Below are 8,801 nucleotides of genomic sequence, written 5' to 3'. Positions count from 1 at the left end.
GATATATTCCATCCGTAAGGTAATACCGAAACCTGTACTCATTTCCATTCACTGTGAAATGATCATCTGGTGCCTTCCCTGACAAAATATCGTTGAAAAATTGGTGATTGATCAAGAACATTTACGTCGTTATTCGAACCCACAACCCCGAAAAAAGCATACCAAATCCATAAATCTTGGGACGCAACCTCCAATACCAACGAAGGCGTTCCATGCTGACCACTTGCGTGTTGGCCTTTCCATGCCACGAGACAATTTCTCCAGTTCCAGTGTGTGAAATCAATTTTTCCTAGCATACCCGAAAAAACCAAGTCTTTCTTCGTGTGCCACATATAGTTGTTTTATATCATTCAACGAATGTTTGCGCAAATAAAAGTCACCGAAGGTCTCGACAATACCTACCGCCAATCTATACAAACTTTCTCTTGCAGTTCTCTCAGACATTCTCATATAGTCGTCAATCGAATCAGGCGACTCTCCCATTGTCATGAGCTTAATTGCAGCAACACATTTTTGCAACCATATGAATCCTCGTTTACCTCTAATGTCATATCTCATTTAGAAAAATTCATACCTAAATGTATATTTAATATATAAAAGATATATTTAAAAGAAGCAATGTATTAAAACAATATAAAAGCATATTAGAATAAAAACAATACATGCTTTCCAATGTGTTGGATATCTGAACAAATACATTTTTCTGCAAACGAAACCTTATTTTGAAATCGTGTGGCCAGTAGACACAACCATCCGCAAAATAATCGTGAACTAAACGTCTGTGCCCTTCTTCGTGATCTATATTTAACGTCGTGCGCTTGGTTAATAGAGGATCTGGATTTGCATTAGCATGTTCGTGCAATACTCGTGCATTATAGTGGAAAACATATCATCATCGTCACTATCGTCGAATGGATTAATTTTTTTGTTGAATGTTTTGAAAATGTATGAAAAAGAGAGAGAAAAGTGGTGAATAGAGAGAAAAATGATAATTTTTATATGAAATATAGAGAAAAAATGTGATTTTATAGGTAAAGTTTTGTTTTTTAAGCAATATTACCGTTAATCAACGGTAAAAATGAAGTAATAAAAAAGAAAGACATGTTATCGTTTGTTGCAACGAAAATGAATGGGGAGGGGGAGTGGAATTGTAACATCCGAATTTCCAGGTATTATATTTTATCATTTATTTTTGGAGTTAAGAGAGGGACTCGACGAGTTGACGCCTAGACTCGTCGAGTAGGATCGCGTATTGTTGACTAATAAATGAGGGGACTTGACGAGTCGGTAAAGGTGGAGTCGACGAGTCCATGTTGACGACTGAAACCCCAAATCTCTGGGCATGTGCCCTATTTAAAGGACCTTATAGCCCTCTTGTGCGGCTACCTGTTCAGAGAGAGTGCCCCTTGAGAGCTTGAGTGAGTTGAGAGAGAGATAACGCTATATTGATCAATTTTGGTGTGATTTAGGAAAGGAGAAGTTGTTTCCAGAAAGAGGAGGTCAAAGGAGTTGTGGATCCAAGGTTTTCAAGTTCGGATCTACACTTTTGAGGTATCAAATCGAACTTCCTTTCTGTTTTGGGTTAAGATCCATGATCTAGGGTTTTCTATTGCCTTTTTAGAGTTTGATAAGTGGAGTTTATGGTCCTTTGCTATGTTAGACCTCAGATCTGGACCCATAGAGGTCCAGAGAGCCTTCCCCATTCTGCTTTATGTTGGTTTATGGAGGAAAGGAGAATAGGTTGCGATGTTAGAAGGAATTTCACCAAAATAAGACTTGGATGCAATGCATGTGTAGCAAGATTCGACCTTTACGTGGTTATTGGCTATGGGGAAGTCAGATCTATAGATTAGGGAAGCAGATCTAACCTCAAAAGGTCAGATGGGTGTTGTCATGGGTGCAACTCGCCGAGTTCATGAGTGGACTCGACGAGTCGAGTCGGGGTTGCCCCGCGATTCATTACTAAGTAACCCGGCGAGTGGAGAGGGGACTCATCGTGGCGAGTGAGGATTGGAAGGATTCAGAGGACTAGTGTGGACTCGCTGAGTCGCCCGAGTGCACTCGACGAGTCTGGTCAAAGTTTGACCGTTGACTTCGTTGACTTTTAGGGTTTAGTCAATGTTTGGACTTGTGAGCCATTAGAGGGGTAGAATGGCCTTTTAGCCTTCTTAGAGAACTTATATAAAGGGGTTAGCCTAGCCTTTAGAAGTTGTATTAATTAGAGTAATTATTATGTGATTAGGTGGAGGCTAGTGCTGGATTTAAGAGTTCGAGGTTTACCAAGCTATCCGAGGTGAGTCTTCTCACTATACTTTACCTTGAGTGGTAATTAGAGTTATATGATAGAGTATCTTGCATGCTATTTATGTGATGTGTTGCACAACATTATTTCTATGTGATTTATGTTGTGTGTATATCAGAGTTTATAGAGTTAGGATCGGAAGGTCCACAGAGATAGGACCAGAGGGTCCACAGAGTTAGAGCCAGAGGGCTCATAGAGTTATAGCCTTGAGTGGCTATTAGGTGTTAAATGTGGTATTTTGAGAAACTCACTAAGTAGTTATGCTTACAGTGTTTTGTGTTATGTGTTTCAGGTACTAGTGAGGATCGCGGGAAGGCGCCGACGTGATCAGTACACACTATTGGAGTTTTTATACATTTTGATCTTGGGATGTATTTTTATGGATTTGATATGTGATACAATGAGATATGAGAATGTTTATGAATTAAAATTATAAATTTTAAAAGTGAAAAATTGTTTTGAAATTTACTTTGTTACAGGGGGCGATGTTTCGCGTGATAACGCCGTTGAGGCGCATGCCATGTCATAAAAACGACATTCCGTTGAGGTACATGCCATGTCATAAAAATTACAGGGGGTGTTGCCTACACCATTCAATCTTAATTAACCTAATAAATGAAAATGATTTTTATTATATGTCATGTTTTTCTTTCATTGCCACATATAATTTTTTAATTTTTTTTGAATAAAGATAATCCCACGTGTCAATTTGTGGTGTTTTTGTACTAACTTATTAATTAATTTAATTAATATATTTATTCTATTTTAAAAATTAGTTCAAGAGAAAATGAAGAATATATATATATATATATATATATATATATATATATATATATATATATATATATATATATATACACTTTCTTGATATGTCATCAAATCTGTTATGTAAATCTCAAATTCACAGTTAATCTTATATCCTTTTCAAAATAATACAATATTTTGTATATGATACTTTAACTAATTTATAACCCGTGGAAACCACGGTTATAAAATTAATTAGATTTTTATAGTAAAAACCCAAAATTATAAATCATTTATTTTAAATAAATTACTAATTAAGAGATATTTTTATTAGTTATGTGAAATTATAATTGTTAATTCAAAAAAATATGTAAAATTAACTTTTATTATATATTAGACATTTTTATTTGTGAATTAATGAATACAATAATATAAAATATAAAATTTAAAATTTAAAATAGAGAATAAATATATTGACAAATAGCATCATATTAATGATAAGGTCTAATAAATTTAAAATGAAGAACTAATAGATTGATAAGTGACAACACATTAATTAAGGAGTCTAATATGATGACACATGACAAAATAGCTATTCTTTTTATTAATATAGATGACACATGACAAAATACCATATAATTAATCACGCACATTATTTCAATTTCACATCCCATACTACTTACTTTTCCTATATCGGAAGGGAAGGAAACGCGATTTGAAATATCCAATGGACTTACTTACTTTTCCTATATCGGAGGGGAAGGAAAAGCGATTTGAAATATCCAATGGACTTCAAGCAATGGTATTAAAACTTTGAATATTAAAATAATGGTTAAAGTAACATAATAATATTTTGTTTACTATTGGTCTAAATGTTTTTTTTTACAAACATAGGTGCAAAAGTGATTAGTGACCAAAATGGTCAATAGTTCTTACAATGGTCAATAGTTCTTATAAGGGACGTAATCTATATTGTTGAAATGTTAATATTACAATAAATATTTTGTAAAGTAATTTCCTTATATGGTAAACATCTCTTTTCCAAAACAGAATGTGAATGAATCAAAATGAACTTGTGTTGGACATTAATTTTGTTTTATATGAATGTCATCCAATATTATTGGAAAGAGTACAAAACTATCTCTTAAACCCTCATAATTTTTTTTTGTTTTGTTTTTTTTTTGTTTTTTTTTTTCTAAAGTCTATGATCATAGTTATTTTATATTCTCTATAAGATTCATATAAAATGTTATTGTGATATTGCAAGAAACAAAACTAAGTGGCATTATATGAGTGTATCCAAATGTATGTGCATGTGACGGTTTTTGTAAATAACAATATACTTTGTTAATTTTCAAATGTACATATTTTTAAAAAATATTTTGTCTATTGAAACCAAATTATAAAAACAATTCATTTGAATTTTAATTTGGTTAGAGTGGATTATATTTGAATTTAGTTTAGACCATTCGAATCCATGTTTTTAAAACCGAAATCAATTAGGATTTAATTGATTAGTGTCAATAGGGGAAATAATAAAATTATAGAGTTTGTATAATTTCAAGTTGTGTAATTCTCATTCAAGAATCACTACCGTTGTCTTAATTGAGATTTTGTGTAACATCCCAAAAATCATGACCAACAATTTTATTTTTAAATCATTAAATAAACCGTAGTTATTAAAATCTTTTTATCAAAACAGAAACAATAGTATCTCAAAACATCATAATCGGTATATACATATCAAAACACATGTCAAATATATCAGAGTAACATCCCAGGCTAAACATTATAGTGTGTGCTATGCAATCATCCTGAGCTCTTCCCTTTACTACTGGAAGTACCTGAAATCAATACTGAAATTGTAAGCACGAAGCTTAACGAGTCTCCCTAAACTACCACGTACCATACACATAATCACATAATCACATATAAACATATTGTGGACCCCGCCCCTTTATCGGGCCCCGCCCGACATTGGATAGAGTCCGACATCGGGCCCCCGCTCGACATCGATCCCCACCTGACATCGGACAATGTCCGGTATGGGGCCCCGCCCGACATTGAGCAAAGCTCGTTATACATATAAGCATATCAACAAATACACATAAATAATCACATAACTAGGGCTGTTCACTATTTGGATAAAACCAAATTGTTCAATTGGACAATTTGGATTATACTATTTGGTTCGGATTTTTGGATAGGTTTCCAGTAAAACCGAATTATTATTTCGTATTGGTTACGGTTTATAAAATTAAAACCGAATAGCCCAAAAAATCCGAATAAAAGTTTATTATATATACACACACACACACACATCTTTTAGTTATTTATTGATTTGCTAAACTCTATTTTCAAATAGATTAGAATGTATTATCCAATAAAATACTTCAATGTATAATTTTCAACAACGTTTTATCAATAAAATATTGAATTATAATAAAGTTTTTAATAGTTGTTCCTAATTTTAATTCTCACAAAACAATTTATTTTAACGTTGATTAATATTATGTTGTATATATTTTTAAATGTCTCGCTTACCGATCCAACCAAATTGTAATCTGAATGGTTCAGATTGGATTTAAATTTAATTTGGACTATTTAAATTCACGTTTTAAAAACTGAAATTACTATGGATTCACCTGATTGGATCGGATCAAATCGATCCATCCTAATGAAGACCCCTACACATAACATAAACATATAAGCATTATTCGGGTCCGACCGGTATCGGAACGAAATCCAGAAGCATACAAACATTCCTCGGGCATTGGCCGACATTGGATCGTAATTCGGAAACATACAATACATACACATGCAAGAATCGCGAAGACATCAAGCATACTAACATTCCTTGGGGATTGCCTGACATCGGATCAGAATATGGAACATATAAACCTACATCGGGAACTATCCGACATCAGACCTTAGTCTGGAACATACTAGCATACATATACGGGCCGACATTGGTGACTTCGGCACGTTCATACAGGCGGAAAACTCACCTCCAATGTCGAATGATAGCTAAAACGCCCCTATCGCGGAATCATCTCTACACACTCCCTGAAGCAAAACAACCCCTTATATACCATTTATACCCATAACCCCTTTAGAGTCAACCATGGTCAAAGTCAAGTCAAAGTTAAAGTGAACACTCCGAGTTGACTCAACTCGTTGAGTTTGCCCTTCAACTCGTCAAGTTTCCATGGATCACAAAATCGTGAAACCACGATCCAACTTGTTGGGTTTTCCTCCAACTCGTCGAGTTCTTCCCTTTAATAGAATTGGGACAGTTCGACCCAACTCGTCGAGTTCCTTTATGAACTCGTCGACTTTTTCAGCCAGTCAGCCCTCCTTAATGCATTAAGTCACAATTCTTCAAACCAGGGCCCTGTCTTTTGGATCTAAGTTGGAAATACGTCTAGAAAGTTTTCGACTTTACCCGTTAAGAACCTCTCCACAAGGCAAAAAATCAAACCCTAACCCAAAATGATTTAGATTCGAAATCAAAAGCCATCAAAACTTCGAGATAGACCATGAGGTCATAAATCTGGACTATAGGAACTAAATGATCATGTAATGTCTTAACCTTTATCCACATGCATGGCCATAAAAGCTTAAAAAGACCAAAATGATGGTCTAAAGGTTACATGGGACTTCCATGGCCATAAAGTTGGAACCTTTATGCCGTGAAGTCCCCTCAAGACCCTAGATCTAAAGGGTTTGCCAAAATGGGACGTAAAATCCCAACCATCAACATACTTGGACCAAAACATGAAGCAAAACATCTTAAGACTAGATCTAAGAATATCATGGACAAGGTTGAAGCTTTATACCTCAGATGAATCAGAAATGAAGCCCAACTTCTGGATCTACAAACTCCTTCTTGTGTCCTCAAGCTTTTCCTTCTTCCAATGGCTTTAATTCATACACTAAAACACTTAGAATGGCTCATAAACACTCACAATAGCATTAAGGTTTCGAGATTTAGGGTTTGGGACTTGGAGGCTGGAAATGAGGCCAACATGAATGGTTTAAGACTTTAAGGTGCTTAAATAGAGTGCAAACCCCAGAAATTAGGGCTTCATCCCTGCCAGCCTACTCGTCGAGTTGAGGCCTCCTAACTCGTTGATTAGGTTTCTTAAATTACGCGGCCCTTATGATCTCTACTCGACGAGTTTGGGGATTCCAACTCGTCGAGTTGCTCTTATAATTTGAATAATTAATAAATTAAATACATACCAGGAACCAAGTGTTACGATTCTCCCCCACTTGTCTCAGACTTCGTCCTCGAAGTCTACTGCCTCAAATAAATCTGGGTAATGCTCCTTCATCTCCTCCTTTGGCTCCCAAGTCCACTTTGAGCCCTTACGGTGATGCCACTACACCTTCACTAAATCTACCCTCTTATTCCTCAGCTCCTTCGTCTTCCTGTCGAGAATGGATACTGGTCTCTCGATGTAGTTCAGACTGTCATCCACCTGAATATCCTCTGAAGGCACAACTACAGAGTCATCCACTAAGCACTTTCGCAACTGGGATACATGAAGAGTAATATGGATCTGACTAGGCTCAGCAAGCAGATCCAGACGATAGGTTACACGGTGAACCCGATCCAAAACTCTACATGGACTAATGTACCTGGGGCACAACCTAGCCCGCTTCCTGAATCAGATGACACCCTTACAGGGTGACACCTTCAGGAGAACCATGTCGCCCACCTGAAACTCTAAGTCTGACTATCACTTGTTAGTATAGCTTTTCTTCCTATTATGAGCAGTCTAGAGCCTGCTCCGAACCTGTTGGATCTTCTCAGTGGTCTTGAGTACCACTTTGGTACTCTTCATGACTCTCTGAGCCACCTCACCCCAACAGATTGGGGTCCTAAACTGATTGGTTTTGAGCATAACAACGTTCCTATGCGTTCATGCAACCCTAATTGATTTGGATCTAAGTTTTTCTCTAGTTATACAGGAAAAAAGAATTTCCAAAGCAATAACCCTAAACTAGCATACAATTTTCGAAATTAATATGAAAACTAGGGCTTGATTGTTACCTCTCTTGTTATCTCGTAATAACAAGTAATCCATTGATGATATTGACTCTCGAAAGCTTAAGTGGCTTATATGTTGCACCTCTAATGGAATCACAAACACCAAGAGTAAGGGATGAGTGAGAGAGGGGCATAAATCGGCTAAGGTTTCTCTTGTGAAGCAGTGGCCGATTTTGAGAGGTGTAGGGCTCTATATATACTTATGGCTGCTAGGGTTTCCTGATAAAACCCTAATTCCTTAATTAGCCTCCAAGTAGCCCATGAACCTTCCTTATGGAAGGCCTTGGACGATTTCTATAGGGCCTCCTATAGATTTTGTCCAACCCTTACAAAGGGAGTCCATCAGCCCAATATTGCAACTATCATTGATTTGCAATATCGGTCCTTGTACTTTTAATCAGTTCTATTAATCCCAAAATTAATATAAAATTAATTTCTGATTAAATATTAATTAAATAATATGATTTCCCATTAATATATTATTATTATTATAATATATTAATAAATCATTAAATAACCCCTCTCTCCAAAGTCATCCTGTCAAGTTGGGTGTTTACCTTGAATGGATGAGCAGTTACTTGGAAAAGTTCCAAGCAAGAGACAGTCGCTAATTCTACCTATGAATCAGAGTACATAGCACCAAGTGAAACATCAAATGAGGCAATTTGGTTGAAGAAATTTGTAACATCGTAAATTTCA

The sequence above is a fragment of the Lactuca saligna genome, chromosome 9 (genome assembly GCF_052625555.1).
Source record: "Lactuca saligna cultivar CGN05327 chromosome 9, ASM5262555v1, whole genome shotgun sequence".
NCBI classification, from domain to species: Eukaryota; Viridiplantae; Streptophyta; class Magnoliopsida; order Asterales; family Asteraceae; genus Lactuca; species Lactuca saligna.
The sequence above is the reverse complement of the archived record's forward strand: the minus strand, read 5'-3'. Positions refer to the sequence as shown.